Source organism: Panulirus ornatus, chromosome 54 (assembly GCF_036320965.1).
Source record: "Panulirus ornatus isolate Po-2019 chromosome 54, ASM3632096v1, whole genome shotgun sequence".
NCBI classification, from domain to species: Eukaryota; Metazoa; Arthropoda; class Malacostraca; order Decapoda; family Palinuridae; genus Panulirus; species Panulirus ornatus.
The window spans coordinates 5749736-5769710 of record NC_092277.1 but is presented as its reverse complement, the minus strand read 5'-3'; positions in this window follow the sequence as shown (position 1 = coordinate 5769710).

The window sequence follows — 19975 nt, the reverse complement described above, 5'->3', positions numbered from 1 at the left end:
CCATGAGACCCACGCCTTCAAGCAAATCACACCCATGCCTTCAAGCCCATCAGACTCTCGTCTTCAAGCCTATCAGACATTCGAATTCAATCCCAACAGACTCTCGATTTTAAGCCCATTAGGCCCCCGCTTTTAAGCATATCAGACACACGCCTTCATGCCCATCATACCCTCTTCAAGCACATCAGACCCTCGCCTTCAACCTCATTAGACCCACGCTGTCAAGCTTATCAGACATCTCTCCTTCAAGCCCATGAGACCCACGGCTGCAAGCCCATCAGTCGCTCGCCTTCAGGCTAAGTAGACCCTAGCCTTCAAACACCGAAGACCCTTCCTTTATCGTCATATGACCCTCGCCTTCAATCCCATCAGTCCCTCTCGAAGCAAATCAGATCCTCGCTTTCAGACCCATGAGACGCTCGCCTTTAAGCCCATCAGAACCTCGCCTTCAAGCCCATCAGATCTTCACCTTTATGCCGATCAGACCCTCTCCTTCATACCTATCAGACCCTCGCCTTCAAGCCCAATAGACCCACGCCCTCGAGCCCGTCAGACTCTCTCCCAAAAGCCAACAAGATCTGATGGGCTTGAAGTCCATCAGATCCTCGCCTTCAAACCCTTGAGACTTTTGCCTTCAACCCCAATCAGAAGCCGATCAGATCCTCGCCCTCAAGCCCATCACACCCTAGCATTCAAGCCCCTTTCGCATTCCAGCCCCTTTCGCATTCCAGCCCATCAGACCTTCGCCTTGAAGTAACTCAGATCATCGCCTTCAGGCCCATGAGACCCTTGCCTTGAAGCCCATCAAACCCTTGCCTTCAAACCCATCATACCCTCGCCTTCAAGCACATCAGCACCTCGCCTTCACACCCATCAGACCCTCACCTTCAAGCCCAACAGACCCTCGCCCTCAAGCCCATCAGACTCTCGCCCTAAAGCCCAACCAGATCCTCGCCTTCAAGTCCATGAGACCCACGCCTTCAAACAAATCACACCCAAGCCTTCAAGCCCATCAGACTCTCGCCTTCGAGCCTATCAGACATTTTAATTCAATCCCAGCAGACCCTTTATTTCAAGCCCATCAGGCCCTCGCTTTTAAGCATATCAGACACACGCCTTCATGCCCATCATACCCTCTTCTTCAAGCACATCAGACCCTCGCCTTCAACCTCATTAGACCCACGCTTTCAAGCTTATCAGACACCTCTCCTTCAAGCCCATGAGACCCACGGCTGCAAGCCCATCAGTCGCTCGCCTTCAGGCCCAGTAGACCCTAGCCTTCAAACACTGATGACCCTTCCTTCATCGTCATATGACCCTCGCCTTCAATCCCATCAGTCCCTCACTTTGAAGCAAATTAGATCCTCGCTTTCAGGCCCATGAGACGCTCGACTTTACGCCCATCAGAACCTCGCTTCAAGCCCATCAGATCTTCACCTTTAAGCCGATCAGCCCCTCTCCTTCACACCCATCAGACCCTCGCCTTCAATCCGATAGATCCGCCCTCAGCCCATCACACTCGCCACCCAAACGCCTCCATGACCCCGCCTTCAAGCCCAATCAGACCCATCCCGCCTTCAAGCCCTTGAGACTTCCTTTAACCCCATAAGCCATCAAGATCTCGCCTTCAAGCCCATCAGACTCCGCCTTCAAACCCTGAACTGCATTCAGCCATCAGCCTCGCCTTAACCTACCAAGCCCTAAGCCATCAGACCTCGCCTTCAATGTCATCCCTTCAAGCCACACCCTCGCCTTACCAAGCCCCATGACAACTATTCGCCATTCTCAATCCATCAGACCTCGCCTTCAAGCACATCAGATCCTCGCCTTCAAGCTTACAGACCTCGCCTTCAAGCCCATCAGACCATTTGCTTCAAACCATCAGATCCTCGCCTCAAGCACATCAGCACCTCGCCTTCAAGCACTACTCAGACCTCACCTTCAAAGCAACAGACACTCGCCTCAAGCCCTTCAAGACCTCCCTAAAGCCCACAGACCTCGCCTTCAATCCATAGACCTCGCCTTCAAACAAATCAACCACCGCCTTCAAGCCATCAGACCTCGCCTTCAGACCATCAGATTTACATCAACCCACAGACCCTTTCAAGCATGCCCTTACTACAACTCAGCCTTCAGCCATCAACCCCTTTCAAGCACATCAGACCCTCGCCTTCAAGCCATCAGACCCCTTTCAAGCTTTCAGTAACCTATCAGCATAACCTACGCCTTCAACCCATCAGTCCCTGCCTTCAAGCCCTCAGAACCTCGCCTTCAAGCCCATCAGTCAACCCTCGCCTTCAACCCATCAGACCCTCCTTAATCCATAAACCTCCTCAGCCCATAAGCAAGCCCATAACCTCGCTTCAAGCCCATCAGACCACCTTAAGACCTCAGCCCTCTCATCACCATCAGACCCTCGCCTTCAAGCCATCAGACCCGCCCTCAAGCCCATCTCACTGCCCTCAAACCCATCAACCTCCCTATCAGCCTGCTAACTATCAGCACCTTTAGCCATCAGCCTCGCCTTCAAGCCATCAGACCTCGCCTTCAAGCCCACAGACTCCATCTCAACCACCATCAGACCCTCGCCTAAATCAGATCTCTCGCCATAAATTCAGCCATCAACCCATTCAGACTCCTCGCCTTCAAGCCCATCAACCACCTGGCCTAAAGCCTCACAACCCTCGCCTTCAAACCCTCAGACATTCAATCAATCACAGACACTTAGCTTTCAACCCATCAGGCCCTCACTTTAACCAGATCAGACACACCTTCAAGTGCATCAGACCTCGCTTCAAGCCCATCACACATAAAGCCCATCAGACCTCCTTCAAGACATCAGACCTCGCCTTCAAGCTATCGACCTCCCTACCCTCAGCATTCATTTATACAGACCCTCGCTTTCAAGCCCATCAGGCCCTCGCTTTCAATCAGACACCTATCAGACACACTTCAGCCCATCAAACCCTCACCTTCATGCTCATTAGACCATTGATTTCAAAAACAACAGACCCTCGCCTTCAAGGCCATGAGACACGCCTTCAAGACCATCAGACCACCATCAAACCCATCAGACCCACGTTTTCAAACTCATCAGACACTTCTCCTTCATGCCCATCAGACTCTTGCCTTTAAGCCCATCATACCCTCGCCTTCAGTACCATCAACCCTCGCCTTCAATCCCATCAGACCCTGACCTCCAAGCCCATCAGACCCTCGCCTTCAAGCCGATCATACCATTGCCTTCGAACCCATCAGATCCTCGCCTTCATTTCCAGTAAAACCCTCTCCTTCAAACCCATTAGACCCTTGCCTTCAAGCCCATCAGGCCCTAGCCATGAAGAACCTCAGTAACTTGCCTTCAAGCCTATCAGACCCTCACCTTCAAGGCCATCAGACCCAGGCCTTAAAGCCAAGTAGACCCTCACTTTTAGCCCATCAGAACCTAACATTCAAGCCCATCAGGCCCCGGGCTTTAATCTTATCAGTCCCACACCTTTTAGCCCATCAGACCGTCGCCTTCAAGCCCATAAGACCCTCGCCTTCAAGCCCATCAGACCCTCGTCATCAAACTCATCAGACCCTCGCCATCAAGCTCATTAAACTCTAAAGTTTAAGCCTATTAGACCCTCGCCTTCAAACCCATCAGACCCCGGCCTTCCAAGCCATCAAACCCTCGCCTACAAGGCCATCAGACCCAGACCTTCAACGCCATCAGACCCTCGCCCTCAGTCCTATCAGTCCCACACCTTTTGGCACATCAGACCCTCGCCTTCAAGCCCATCACACCCTCGCCTTCAAGATCATCAGACTCAGGCCTTCAAGTCCATCAGACCCTCTCATTTAAGCCCATCGGACCCTCGCTTTCAATACTATCAGTCCCACATCTTTTAGCCCATCAGGCCCTCTCATTCAAGCCCATCAGACCCTCGCCTTCAATTCCATAAGACTCTGGCCATGATTCCCATCAGACCTTCGCCATGAAGCCCATGTAGTCCTAGCCTTCAAGCCCATCAGTCGTTTTCTTTCAAGATCATCAAGCCCTCACCTTTAAGCCCATCAGATCCTTACCTTCAAACTCATGACACCCTCGCCTTCATGCCCAACAGACCCTAGTCCTCAAGCCCATCAAACCCTCGCCTTTAAGGCCATCAGACACACGCTTTTAAAGTCATCAGACACCTCTCCTTCAAGCCCTTCAGACCCTCGCCTTCACACCCATCAAACCCTCACCTTCAAGCCCAACAGACCCCCGCCCTCAAGACCACCAGACCCTTGCCCTAAAGCCCACCGGATTCTCTCCTTCAAGGCCAACAGACCGAAACCTTCAAGCAAATCACACCCTCGCCTTCAAGTCCATCACACCCTCGCCTTCAAGCCCATCAGACATTCGAATTCAATTCCAACAAACCCTCGCTTTTAAGCCCATCAGGCCCTCGCCTTCCAGCATATCAGGGACACGCCTACATGCCCATCACACCCTCTTCTTCAAGCACATCAGACCCTCGCCTTCAAGCTCATCAGACCCGCGCATTCAAGCTCATCAGACACCTCGCCTACAAGCCCATCAGACCCTCGCCTGCAAGCCCATTAGAGGCTCACCTTTAGGCCCATTAGACCCTAGCCTTCAAGCACCGATGACCCTTCCTTCATCCTCATCAGAGCCTTGCCTTCAAGCCCATCAGACCCTTCGCCTTTAAGCCCATCAGACTTTCGCGTTCAATCCCATCAGACCGTCGCCTTGAAGCAAATCAGATCCTCGCCTTCAGGACTATGAAGCCCTCGCCTTCAAGCTCATCAGTTCTTCGCCTTTAACCCGTCAACTCCAATCCTTCACGCCCTTCAAACCCTCGCTTTCAAGCCCAATAGAACCCCGCCCTCAAACCCATCAGACTCTCGCCCTAAAGCCCACAAGACCCACGCCTTCAATCCCTTAAGACTTTCGCCTTCAAGCCCATCAGATCCCCGGCTTCAAGCCCCTTCAGACTTTCGCATTCAAGCCCTCACATCCTCACCTTCAGGCCCATTATACCTTCACCTTCAAGCACATCAGACCCTCGCCTTCAAGCCAATCAGTTCCTCGCCTTGAAGCCCATCAGCCCCTCTCCTTCACATCCATCAGGTTTTCGCCGTCAAGCCCAACAGACCCCAGCCCTCAAGCCCATCAGACCCTCGCCCTAAAGCCCATCAGATCCTCACCTTCAAGCCCATCAGACCCATGCCTTCAAACACATCAGACCCTCGCCTTGAAGCCCATCAGACCCTCACCTTCAAGCCAATCAGACACTCGAATTCATTCCCATCAGACCCTCGCCTTGAAGCCCATCAGGCAGATGGCATATCAGACACGCCTTCAAGTGCATCAGACCCTTAACTTCAAGCCCATCAGACCCTCACCTTCATACCCATCAGACCATTGATTTCAAGAACAACAGACCCTCGCTTTCAAGGCCATGAGACAGTCTCCTTCAAGACCATCAGACCTTCAACATTAAGCCCATCAGACCCACGCTTCCAAACTCATCAGACGCCTCGCCTTCATGCCCATCAGACCCTTGCCTTTAAGCCCATCATACCCTCACCTTCAATCCCAGCAGACCCTCGCCTTCAATCACAGCAGACCCTCGCCTTCAAGCTCATCACACCCTCGCCTTCAAGCCCAACAGACCACCGCCTTCAAACCCATCAGACCCTCGCCTTCATGCCCAGTAAGAACCTCTCCTTCAAAACCATCGGACCCTCGCCTTGAAGTCCATCAGACCCACGCCTTCAAGCAAATCACACCCTCGCCTTCATGCCCATCAGGCCCTCGCCTGATGGGCATGAAGGCATCAGACAAATCCCATCAGACATTCGAATTCAATCCCAAAAGACCATCCCCTTCAAGCCTATCAAACACTCCCCCTCCAGCCCATCACACCCTTGGCTTGAAGCCCATCAAACCCTGGCCTTCAAACCCATCAGAACATCGGATTCAAGCCCATCAGAATCTCGTCTTCAAGCCCATCAGACCCTCGTCTTCAAGCCCATCATACACTGGCCTTGAAGAACCTTAGTACCTCGCATTCAAGCCCATCAGAGCCTCGCCTTCATGGCCATCAGACTCAGGCCTTCAAGCCAATCAGACCCTCACTTTTAAGCCCATCAGACCCTCGCCTTCACTCCTATCAGTCCCACACCTTTTAGCCCATCAGACCCTCGCCATCATATTCATCAGACCCACGCCATCGAGCTCATCAGACCCTAAAATTTAAGCCCATTAGACCCTCGCCTTCATACCCATACCCCTCACCTTCAAGCCTTCAAACCCTCAAACCCATCAGACCCTCGCCTTCAAGTCTATCAGTCCCACACCTTGTAGCCCAATAGATCCTCACCTTCAAGCCCTTCAGACTCTGGCCTTCAGACCCATCAGACTCTCGCATTAAATCCCATCAGACATTCTCCATGAAGCCAATCAAGCCCTCGCCTTCAAGCCCATCAGTCCTTTGCTTTCAAAATCATCAAGCCCTCGCCTTTAAGCCCATCAGATCCTCACCTTCAAACCCATGACACATTCGCCTTCATGCCCATCAGAACCTAGTCTTTAAGCCCATCAGACCCTCTCCTTCAAGCCCATCAGACCCTCACTTTCAACGCCCTCAAACCCGCGCCTTCAAGTTCATCAAACCCTCGCCTTCAAGCTCATCAAACCCTCGCCTTCAAGCTCATCAGACCCTCGCCTTCAAGCCCATCAAATCTTTTCCTTGAAACCCATCAGACCATCGACTTCAAACTCATCATATCTTTGCCTTCATGCCCTGTAAGACCCTCTCCTTCAAGACCATCAGGCCATCATCTTCAAGCCCATTAGACCCTTGCCTTCAAGCCCTTTAGACCCTCGCCTTCAAGGCAATCACATCCTAGCTTTGAAACCCATCAGAGCCTCGTCTTCAAGCCCCTGAAACACTCGCCTTCGAGCCCATCAGATCATCGCCTTCAAACTCATCAGACGCCTCACCTTCATGCCCATCATACCCTCGCCTTCAAGCCCAGCAGACCCTCGCCTTCAGGCTCATCAGACCCTAGCCTTCAAGCTCTTCAGACCCTCGCATTCAACCCCATCAGACCATAGCCTTCAAACCCATCAAACCCTCGCTTTCATGCCCAGTAAGACACACTCTTTCACACTTATCAGACCCTCGCCTTCAAGCCCATCAGATCCTCCCCTTCCAGCCCATCAGACCCTTGCCTTGAAGCCCATCAAACCCTAGCCGTCAAACACATCAGAACATAGGGTTCAAGCCCATCAGACACTCAAAATCAAGCCCATCAGACTCTCGCCTTCAAGCCCATCAAACCCTCGTATTTAAGCCCATCAGGCCCTAAGCTTGAAGCCCCTTAGGACCTCGCCTTCAACGCCATCAGACCAAGGCCTTCAAGCCCATCAAACCCTCACCTTTGAGCCGATCAGACCCTCGCCTTCAATTCTATCAGTCCCACACCTTTTAGCCCATCATACCCTCACCTTCAAGCCCAAAAGACCTTAGCCCGTCAAACTCATCAGACACTCGCCATCAAGCTCATCAGACCCTCAAATTTAAGCCCATTAGACCCTGGTATTCAAGCCCATCAGACCCTGGTCTTCAAACCCATCAAATCCTCTTCTTGAATCCCATCAGACTTTCGCCAGAAAGCCCACAAAGCCATTGCCTTCAAGCCCATCAGTCATTCACTTTCAAGAACATCAGGTCCTCGCCTTTGAGCCCATCAAATCCTCACCTTTAAGCCCATGACACCCTCGCCTTCAAGCCCATCAGACCCTCGCCTTCAAGCCCATCATACCCTCGCCTTCGCGCCCAATAAGACCCTCTTCTTCAAGCACATCAGGCCATAGCTTTCAAGCCCTTCAGACCCTCTCCTTCAAGCCCTTGAGACCCTCGCCTTCAAGCCCCTGAGACCCTCGGCTTCAAGCCCATAACACACTTTCCTTGAATCCCTTCAAGTCCATCAGACCCTCGCTTTCAAGCTCATCAGATTATCGCCTTCAAACTCATCAGCCCCTCGCATTCACACCGATCAGATCCTCGCCTTCAAGCCCATCACACCTCCGCATCAAGCCCATCAGACCCGCGCCTTGAAGCAAAGCAGATCCTTGCCTCCAATCCCATGAGACCCTCGCCTTCAAGCCCATCAAACCCTGGCCTTCAAGCCCATCAAACCCTCGCCTTCAATCCCATCAGATCCTCGCCTTCAAGCACATCAGCACCTCGCCTTCGCACCCATCAGACCTTCACCTTCAAACCCAACAGACCCCCGCCCTCAAGCCCATCAGACTCTCGCCCTAAAGCCCACCAGATCCTCGCCTTCAGTCCAACAGACCCAAGCCTTCAAACAAATTACAACCACGTCTTCAAGCCCATCAGACCTTCGGCTACAAGCCCATCAGTCGCTCGCCTTCAGGCAAATTAGACCGTAGCCTTCAAGCACCGATGCCCCTTCCTTCATCCTCATATGACCCTTGCCTTCAAATCCATCAGGCCCTCGCCTTCAAGCCCATGTGACTTTCGCCTTCAATCCCATCAGACCCTCGCCTTGAAGCAAATTAAATCCTAGCCTTTAAGCCAACCAGACCCTCGCCTTTAACCCCTTCAGAACCTCGCCTTCAAGCCCATCAGTTATTCACCTTTAAGCCGATCAGCCCCTCTCCTTCACACCAATGAGACCCTCGCCTTCAAGCCCAATAGACCCACGCCCTCAAGCCCGTCAGACTATCGCCCTAAAACCCACAAGACCTTCGCCATCAAGCCCGTCAGATCCTCGCCTTCAAACCCTTGAGACTTTTGCCTTCAACCCCATCAGACCCTCGCCTTAAAGCCCATCAGGTCCTCGCCTTCAAGCGTATCACACCCTCGCTTCAAGCCCCTTGAAACTTTCGCATTCCAGCCCATCAGTCCCTCGCTTTAAAGTAACTCAGATCCTCACCTTCAGGCCCATGAGACCCTAGCCTTCAAGCTCATCAAACCCTCGCCTTCAAACCTATCACATCCTCGCCTTCAAGCAAATCAGCACCTCGCGTTCACACCCATCAGACCCTCACCTTCAAGCCCAACAGACCCCCGCCCTCAAGCCCATCAGATTCTCGCCCTAAAACCCACCAGATCCTCGCCTTCAAGTCCATCAGACCCACGCCTTCAAGCAAATCACACCCTTGCCTCATCAGACTCCCACCCTCAAGTCCATCAGACCCTCGCCTTCAAACAACTCAGATCCTCGCCTTCAGGCCCATGAGACCCTTGCCTTCAAGTCAATTAGTTCTTCGCCTTCAAGCATATCAGCCCCTCTCCTTCACACTCATCAGCCCCTCTCCTTCACATCCATCAGATCTTCACCTTCAAGCCCATCAGATCCTCGCCTTGAAGCCCACCAGATCCTCGTCTTCAAGCCCATCAGAACCATATCTTCAAGCACATCAAACTCTCGCCTTCAAGCCCATCAGACATTCGAATTCAATTCATCAGACCCTCGCTTTCAGGCCCATCAGACCCTCACCTTCATGCCCATCAGATCATAGATTTCAAGAACAACAGACACTCGCCTTCAAGGCCATGAGACACTCGCCTTCAAAACCATCAGACCTTTACCATCAAGCCCATCTGACCCACGCCTTCAAACTCATCAGACACCTCGCCTTCATGCCCGTCAGACCCTTGCCTTTAAGCCCATCATACCCTCGCCTTAAAGCCCATCAGACCATCGCCTTCAAACCCATTAGACCCTGGCCTTCTTGCCCAGTAAGACCCTCTCCTTCAAACCCATCAGACCCTCCCCCTCCAGCCCATCACACCCTTGCCTTGAAGCCCATCAAACCCTGGCCTTCAAACCCATCGGAGAATCGGGTTCATGCCCATCAGACACTCAATATCAAACCAATCAGACTCTCACCTTCAAAGCCATCAGACCTTAGTCTTCAAGCCCATCAGGCCCTAGCCTTGAAGAACTTCAGTACCTCGCCTATAAGGGCATCAGACCCAGACTTTCAAGCCAATCAGACCCTCACCTTTAAGCCCGTCATTCCAACACCTTTTAGCCCATGAGACCTTTGCCTTCAAACCCATCAGATCCTCGCCTTCAAGCATATGAGCTCAACACTCGCCTTCAAGCCCATTAGACCCTCGCCTTCAAGCCCATCAGATCCTGGCCTTGAAGCCATCAGACCCTCGCCTTGAAGCCCATCAGACACTCCATGAAGCCCATCAAGCCCTCGCCCTCAAGCCCATCCGCTCTTCCTTTCAAGATCATCAAGCCCTCGCCTTTAAGCCCATCACTTTCTCCTCTTCAAGCTCATGACACCCTCGCTTTCACGCCCATCAGACCTTAGTTTTCAAGCACATAAGACCCTCGCCTTCAAGCCCATTAGACAAGCGCTTTCAAAGTCATCAGACATCTCGCCTTCAAGCCCATAAGACCCTCGCTTTCAAGGCCATCAAACCCTCATCTTCAAAACCCAGCAGACCTTCGCCTTCAAGCCCATCAGACCCTCGTCTTCAAGCCCATTAGACCCTCGCCTTTAAGCCCATCAGACCCTCGCCTTCAAGGCCATCATACCCACGCTTTCAAAGCCATCAGACACCTTGCCCACAAGCCCATCAGATCCTCGCTTTCAAGGCCATCAAACCCTTGCCTTAAAACCCAGCAGACCCTCGCCTTCAAGCGCATCACACCCTCGCCTTGAAGCCCATCACATCCTCGTCTTCAAGCCAATCAGACCCTCACCTTTAAGCCCATCAGACCCTCGCCTTCAAGGCCATCATACCCACGCTTTCAAAGTCATCAGACACCTTGCCCACAAGCCCATCAGATCCTCGCTTTCAAGGCCATCAAACCCAGCAGACCCTCACCTTCAAGTGCATCACACCCTCGCCTTGAATCCCATCACATCCTCGTCTTCAAGCCCTTGAGACACTCGCCTTCAGGTCCATCAGACCCTCGCTTTCATGCCCATCAGATCATCGCCTTCAAGCCCATCAGCCCCTCGTCTTCAAACCCATCAGATCCCGCCCTCAAGCCCATCAGACCCTAGCCTTCAAACCCATCAGATCCTCACCTTCAAAGCCATCAGATCCTCGCGATCAAGACAATCAGACCCTCGAATTTAAGCCCATTAAACCCTTGCCTTCAAGCCCATCAAACCCTCGTCTTAAAGCCCATCAGATCCCCGCCTTGAAGCCAATTAGGCCAAAGTCCTCATGCCCATCAAACCTTTGCCTTCAAGCCCATCAGACCCTCGCCTTCAAGCACATCAGACCCTCGCCTTCAAATCCATCAGATCCTCATCTACAAGCCCATGATACCCTCGCCTTCATGCCCATCAGACACTCTTCTTCAAGCACAACAGACCCTCGCCTTTAAGGACATTAGACCTACCCTTTCAAACTCATCAGACACTTGGCTTTCAAGCCCATCAGACCTTCGCCTTTAAGCCCATCAGACGCTAACCCTCAAGCCCATCAGACCCCAGCCTTCAAGCCCAGGAGACCCTTCCTTCAAGCTAATCAGACCCTCTCCTTCAAGCAGGTAAGGCACATGATTTCAAGCCCATCAGATCCTCACCTTGAAGCCCATCCGACCATCGCGTTCAAACCCATCATACCCTCGCCTTCCTGCCCAGTAAGACACTCTCCTTCAAGCCCATCAGACCATCGCCTTGAAGCCCTTGAGATCCTCGCCTTCAAACGCATCAGACACGAGCAATCAAGCCCTTCAGACCCTCGAATTTAAGCCCATTAGACCCTCGCCTTCAAGCCCATCAGGCACTCGCCTTAAAGCCCATCAGACCCTCGCCTTGAGGCCAATTAGGCCAAAGTCTTCATGCTCATCAAACCTTCGCCTTCAAGCCCATCAGGCCTTTACCTTCAAGCACAAAAGACCTTCACCTTCAAGCCCATCAGATCCTCACCTTCAAGACCATGGCACCCTCGCCTTCATGCCCATCAGACCCTCTTCTTCCCAGCACAACAGACCCTTGCCTTCAAACCCATTAGACCCACGCTTTAAAGCTCATCAGACACTTCGCTTTCAAGCCTATCAGACCCTCATCTTTAAGCCCATCAGATGTTCACCTTCAAACCCATCATACCCTAGCCTTCAAGCACAGGAGACCCTTCCTTCAAGCTCATCAGACCCTCGCCTTCAAGCAGGTCAGGTATATAACTTCAGCCAATCAGATCCTCGCCTTGAAGCCCATCCGACCATCGCCTTCAAATCCATCATACCCTTGCCTTCATGTCCAGTAAGACCCTCTGCTTCGAGCCCATCAGACCCGCGCCGTCAAGCCTATCAGACCCTCGCCTTCAAGCCCATCAAACCCTCGCATTCAAGGCAGTCAGATCCTCCCCTTCAAACCCTTGAGACCCTCGCCTTCAAGCCCATCAGACACTCGCCTTCATGCCCATCAGACCCTCGCCTTCATGTCCAGTAAGACCCTTTCCTTCAAACCCATCAGACCCTTGCCTTCAAGCCTATTAGACCCTCGCCTTCAAGTCCTTGAGACCCTTGCCTTCAAGCCCATCAGATCATCGCTTTCAAGCCCATCAGGCGCCCGCCCTCAAGCCCATCAGACCCATGCCCTCAAGCCCATCAGACCCCTGCCTTTAAGCCCATCAGACCCTTACATTCAAAGCCGTCAGAATCCTCGCGATTAAGCCAATCAGACCCTCGAATTTAAGCCCATTAGATCCACGCCTTCAAGCCCATCAGACCATCGTCTTCAAGCCCATCAGACCCATGCCTTGAAGCCCATCAGGCCCTCGCCTTCAACCCCATCAAACCTTCTCCGTCAAGCCCATCAGGCCCTAGCCTTCAAGCACATCTGACCCTCGTCCCAAGCCAATCAGACCCTCACCTTTAAGCCAATGACACCCTCGACTTCATGCCCATCAGACCCTCTTCTACAATAGACCCTCGCCTTTAAGCTCATTAGACCCACGCTTTCAAACTCATCAGACTCCTCGCCTTCAAGCACATCAGACCCTCGACTTCGAGACCATCAGACGCTTAGCTTCAAACCCATCAGACCCTAGTCTTCAAAAGTAAGAGACCCTTCCTGCAAGCTCATCAATCCTTCGCCTTCAAGCAGGTCAAGCACACGCCTTCAATCCCACCAGATCCTCGCCTTCAATTCCATCCGACCATCGCCTTCAAACCCATCAGACCCACGCCTTCATAACCAAAAAGACCCTCTCCTACAAGCCCATCAGACCCTCGCCGTCAAGTCCATCAGATCCTTGCCTTCAAGCCCATAAGACCCTCGCCTTCAACCCCATCAGACGCACGCCTTCAAGCCCATCAGATCGTCGCCTTCAAGGCCGTTTTGTCTATCGCCTTCAAGCCTATAAGACCTTCGCCTTTAAGCCCATCAGGCCCTCGCCTATAAGTCCATTAGACCCTCACTTCTAAGCCCACCGAGCCCTCGACTTGAAGCCTATCCGATCATCGCCTTCAAACGCATCAGACCCCCGCCTTCATGCCCAGTAAGACCCTCTTCTTGAGCCCATCAGATCCTTGCCTTAAAGGCTTTCAGCTCCTAACCCATCAGACCCTCGCCTTCAAACCCATCAGGCCCTCGCCCTCAAGCCCATCAGACCTATGCCCTCAAGCCCAGCAGACCCTCACCTTCAAGCCCATCAGGCCCTTACCTTGAAACCCATCAGACCCTCGCGATCAAGCCGATCAGACCCTCGAATTTTAGCCCATTTGATCCACACCTTCATACCCATCAGACTATCGCCTTAACCCCATCAGACCCTCCCCTTGAAGCTTATCCGACCATCGCCTTCAAACCCAGCAGACCCTCGCCTTCATGCTCAATAAGACCCTCTCCTTCAAGCCCATCAGACCCTTGCCTTCAAGCCCATCAGACCCTCTCCTTCAAGTCCACCAGACGCTCGCCTTCAAGCCCATCAGATCCTGTCCTTCAAGGCCGTTTTATATATCGCCTCCAAGCTCATAAGACTTTCTCCTTTAAGCCCATCAGGCCCTCGCCTTCAAGTCCATCAGACCCTCACCTTTAAGCCCATCAGACCCTAGCCTTCAAGCCCTTGAGACCCTCACCGTCAAGCCCATCAAACCCGAGCCTTCGAGCCCATCAGGCACTCCCTTCAGGCCAATCAGACCCGCGATTTGAAGCCTATCAGGTCTTTGCATTCAGGCCCATCATGCTCTCACCAAGCCCATAAAACCATCGCCTTCAAGCCCATCAGACCTTCGCCTTCAAGCCCATCAATCTCTCGCCTTCGAGCCCATCAGATCCTCACCTTCAAGCCCATCACACCCTAGCCTTCATGCCCTGCAGACCCTTCCTTCAAGCTCATCAGGCCCTCGCTTTCAAGCATGTTAGGCACAGGATTTCAAGCCCATCAGACCCTCGAATTGAACCCAATCCGACCATCGCATTGAAACCCATCAGATCCTTGCCTTCTTGCCCTGTAAGACCCTCTCATTCAAAAACATCAGACCCTCGCCGTTAAGCATATCAGACCCTCGCCTTCAAGCTCTTCAGACCCTCGCCTTCAAGCCTATCAGACCCTCGCTTTCACGCCCATAAAACCCTCGCCTTAAAGCCCATCAGCTCCTCGCCTTCAAGCCCATCAGACACTCACTTTCAAGCCTATCAGACCTCCGCCCCAAGTCCATCAGACCCTCGCCCTCAAGCCCACCAGATCCTCTCCTTCAAGCCCATCAGACCCTCATCTTCAAGACCAACAGAACCTCGCCTTCAAGCCCATCAGACCCACGTCTTCAAGCCCATCACACCATTGCTTTCAAGCCCATCAGAATCTGGCCTTCAAACCGACAGAACATCGCGCTCAACCCTATTAGACACTCGAATTCAAGCTCATCAGACTCTCGCCTTCAAGCACATCAGACAATCGTCTTCAAGCCCATCAGGCCCTAGCCTTCAAGCCCCATAGGACATCGCCTTCAAGCCCATCAGACTCTCGACTTCAAGGCCATCAGACCCAGGCCTTCAAATTCATCATACCCTCAACTTTAAGCCCATCAGATCCTCGCCTCCCAGCTTATCAGTCCCATCAGACCTTCGCCATCAAGCTCTTCAGACCCTCAAATTTAAGCCAATTAGACCCTCACCTTCAAGCCCATTAGACCCTGTCCTTCAAGCCCATCAGGACCTCGCCTTGAGTCCCATCAGATCATCGCCATGAAACCCATCAAGCTCTCGCCTTCAAGCCCGTAAGTCCTTCCTTTTCAAGATTATTAGGCCCTCGCCTTTAAGCCAATGAGATCCTCGCCTTCCAGCCCATGACACCGCCTTCAAACCCATCAAACCCTAGTCTTCAAGCACATCAGACCCTCGCCTTTAGGCCCATTAGACCGTCGCCCTCAAGCCCATTAGACCCTCGCCTTCAAGGCCATCAAACCCACGCTTTCAAAGTCATCAGACACCTCGCCTTCAAGCCCATCAGAACCTCGCTTTCAAGGCCATCAAACCCTCGCCTTCAAAACCCAGCAGACCCTCTCCTTCAAGCCCATCAGATCCTCGCCTTGAAGCCCGTTAGTTCCTCGCCTTCAAGCCCATCAGTTCCTTTTCTTGAAACCCAGCAGACCATGGACTTCAAAGCCATCATACGGTCGCCTTCATGCTCAATAAGACCCTCTAGTTCAGGCCCTCGCCTTCAAGCCCATCAGACCCTCGCCTTCAAAACCTTGAAACCCTCGCCCTCAAGCCCATCACACCCTCGCCTTGAAGCCCATCGGATCCTCGTCTTCAATCCCCTGAGCCACTCGCCTTCAAGTCCCTCAGACTCTCGCCTTTAAGCTCATCAGATCATTGCCTTCAAGCCCATCAGCCCCTGGCCTTCACACCGATCAGACCCTCGCCCTCAAGCCAATCAGACCCCCTCCCTCAAGCCCATCAGGCCCTCGCCTTCAAACCCATCAGACCCTAGCGACCAAGCCCATCAGATCCTCGAATTTAAGCACATTAAACCCTCGGCTTCAAGCCCATCAGTCACTAGCCTTAAAGTCAAACAGACCCTCGCCATGAGCCCAATTAGGCCCAAGTCTTCATGCCCATTCGCCTTCAAGCCCATCAGACCCTCACCTTCAAGCCCATCAGATAGTCACCTTCAAGCCCATGACACCCTTGCCATCATACCCATCAGACCCTCTTCTTCTAGTGCAACAGACCCTCGCCGTCAAGCCCATTAGACCCACGCTTTCAAACTCATCAGACACTTCGACTTCAAGCCCATCAGACCGTCGCCTTTAAGCCCATCACACGCTAACCTCCAAGCTCATCAGTCCCTAGTCTTCAAGCCCAGGAGACAATTCCTTCAAGCTCATCAGACCCTCGCCTTCAATCAGGTCAGCCACGTAACTTCAACCCATTCAGATCCTCGCCTTGAACCCCATCCGACCATTGCCTTCAAACCCATCATACCCTCGCCTTCATGCCCAGTTAGACCCTCTCGTTCAAGCCCATCAGACCCTCGCCGTCATGCCTATCAGACCCTCGCCTTCAAGCCCATCAGACCCTCGCCTTCAAGCCCATCAGACCCTTGCCTTCAAGTCGATCAAATCCTCGCCTTCAAACCCATGAGACCCTCATCATCAAGCCAATCAGACCCTCGTCTTCAAGCCCATCAGATCCTCTCCTTCAAGGCCATTTTGTCTATCGCCTTCAAGCCTATAAGACCTTCGCCTTCAAGCACATCAGGCCTTCGCCTTCAAGCCATCAGACCCTCGCCTTCAAGCCCATTAGACCCTCCTCACCTTGAAGTCCATCAGACCCTCGCTTTCATGTCTAGTTAAGATCCTTTCCTTCAAACTCATCAGACCCTCGCCTTCAAGCCTATCGGACCCTCGCCTTCAAGCCCTTGACACCCTTCGCCTTCAAGCTCATCATATCATCGAATTCAAGCCCATCAATCCCTCGCCGTCACATGGATCAGACACTCGCCCTCAAGCCCATCAGACCCATGCCCTCAAGTCCATCAGACCCATGCCCTCAAGGCCAGCAGACCCTCGCCTTCAACCCCATCAGACCCTTACCTTCAAACCCATCAAACTCTTACTTTCAAACCCATCAGACCCTCTCGATCAAGCACATCGGACCCTTGAACGTAAGCCCATTACACCCACGCCTTGAAAGCCCATCAGACCCTTGCCTTGAACCACATCAAACCTTCGCCTTCAAGCCCATCAAGCCCTAGCCTTCAAGCACATTAGACCCTCGTCTTCAAGCAAATCAGATCCTCACCTTCAAGCCTTCATGCCCATCAGACCCTCTTCTTCAAGCACAACAGACCCTCGCCTTCAAGCCCATAAGACCCATGCTTTCAAACTCATCAGACACCTCGCCTTCAACCCCATCAAACGCTCACTGAAGCTTCAAGCCCATCAGACCCTAGCCTTCAAACATAGCACACCCTTCCTTCAAGCTCATCAATCCCTCGCCTTCAAGCAGGTTAGGCACAAGCCTTCAAGCCCATCAGATCCTCGCATTCAAGCCCATCGACCATCGCCTTCAAACCCATCAGACCCTCGCCTTCATGCCCAATAAGACCCTCTCCATCAAGCCCATCAGACCCTCGCCGTCGAGTCCATCAGATTCTCTCCTTCAAGCCTATGAGACCCTAGCCTTCAAGCCCATCAGATCGTCACCTTCAAGTCCGTTTTGTCTATCGACTTCAAGCCTATAAGACCTTGCCTTTAAGTCCATCATGCCCTCGCCTTCAAGCCCATCAGATTCTCACTTCTAAGCCCATCGGACCCTCGCCTTGAGGCCCATCCGACCATCGCCTTCAAACCCATCAGACCCTCGCCTTCATGCCCAGTAAGACCCTCTCCTTGAAGTCCATCAGATCCTTGCCTTAAAGCCCTTCAGCTCCTAACCCTCACACCCATCAGACCCTCGCCTTCAAGCCCATCAGGCCCCCGCCCTCAAGCCAATCAGACCTATGCCCTCAAGCCCAGCAGATCCTCGTCTTCAAGCCCATCATGCCCTTACCTGTAGACCCTCTCAATCAAGCCGATCAGACCCTCGAGTTTTAGTCCATTTTATCCACACCTTCAAGCCCACCAGACCCTCGCCTTCAAGCCCATCAGGCCCTCGCCTTCAAACCTATCAAATCTTCTTCAAACCCATCAGGCCCTTTCCTTCAAGCATATCAGACCCTCGTCTTCAAGTCAATCAGATCCTCACCTTCAAGCCCATCAGACCCTCCTCTTCAAGAACAACAGACCCTCGCCTTCAAGCCCATTAAACCAATGCTTTCAAATTCATCAGATACCTCGCCGTTAAGCCCATCAGACCCTCGACTTCAAGCCCATCAGACCCTAGCCTTCAATCATAGCAGACCCTTCCTTCAAGTTCGTCAATCCCTCGCCTTCAAGCAGGTCAGGCGCACACCTTCAAGCCCATCAGATCCTCGCCTTCAAGCCCATCCGACCATCGCCTTCAAACCCATCAGACCCTCGCCTTCATGCTCGATAAGACCCTCGCCTTCAAGCCCATCAGACCCTCGACGTCAAGTTCATCAGATCCTCGCCATCAAGCCCACCAGACCCTCGCCTTCAAGCCCATCAGACGCTCGCCTTCAAGCCCACCAGACGCTCGCCCTCAAGCCCATCAGATCCTATCCTTCAAGGCCGTTTTATATATCGCCTCCAAGCTTATGAAACTTTCTCCTTTAAGCCCATCAGGCCCTCGCCTTCAAGTCCATCAGACCCTCACCTTAAATTTAAGCCCATCATACCCTCGCCTTGAAACCCATCCAACCATCGCCTTCAAACCCATCAGACCCTCACCTTCATGTCCAGTAAGACCCTCTCCTTGAAACCCTTAAAGCCCTTCAGCTCCTCACCTTCACTCCCATCAGACCCTCGCCCTCAAGTCCATCAGACCCTCTACCTCGAACCCACCAGATCCTCGCCTTCAAGCCCATCAGACCCTCTACCTCGAGCCCACCAGATCCTCGCCTTCAAGCCCATCAGACCCTCGCCTTCAAGCATATGACACCCTCGTCTTCAAGCCCGTTAACTCCTCGCCTTCAAGGCCGTTTTGTCTATCGCCTTCATGCCCAGCAGGCACTATCCTTAAAGCCCATCAGACCCTCGACATGAAGCCCATCACACCCACGTCCTTCATGCGCAATATGACCCTTTCCTTCAAGCCTATCAAACCATCGCCTTCACGCCCATAAAACCCTCGCCTTCAAGCATGTTAGACACAGGCCTTCAAGCAAATCAGACCCTTGCCTTCATGCCCAGCAGACCCTTCCTTCAAGATCATCATATCATCGCATGTATAGGCACTGGCCTTCAATCCCAGCATATCAGACGCTCCTCGCCCTCAAGGCCCATCAGACCCTCGCCTTCAAGCCTATCAGACCCAAGCCCGCAAATCCATCAGACCCTAGCTCTCATACCCACCAGATCCCCTCTTTCAAGTCCATCAAACATTCACCTTCAAGACCATTAGACCCTTGCCTTCAAGCCCATCAGACCCACGTTTAAAGCCCATCACACCTATCACACCTTTGTCTTCAAGCCCATCAGACTCTGGTCTTCAGACCCATCAGAAAATTGCACTCAAACCCATTAGACACTCGAATTCAAGCCCATCAGACTCTCGCCTTCAAGCACATTAGACCCTCGTCTTCAAGCCCATCAGATCCTCACTTTCAAGCCCATGACACCCTAGCCTTCATGCCCGTCAGACTCTCTTCTTCAAGCACAACAGACCCTCGACTTCAAGCCCATTAGACCCATGCTTTCAAACTTGTCAGAAACCTCACCTTCAAACCGATTAGACCCTCGCCTTCAAGCCCATCAGACGGTCACCTTCAAGCCCATCAGACCCTTGTCTTCAAACATAGTAGACCCTTCCTTCAAGCTCATAAATCCCTCGCCTTCAAGCAGGTCAGCCACATGCCTTCAATCCTAACCTGCCATCGCCTTCAAACCCATCAGA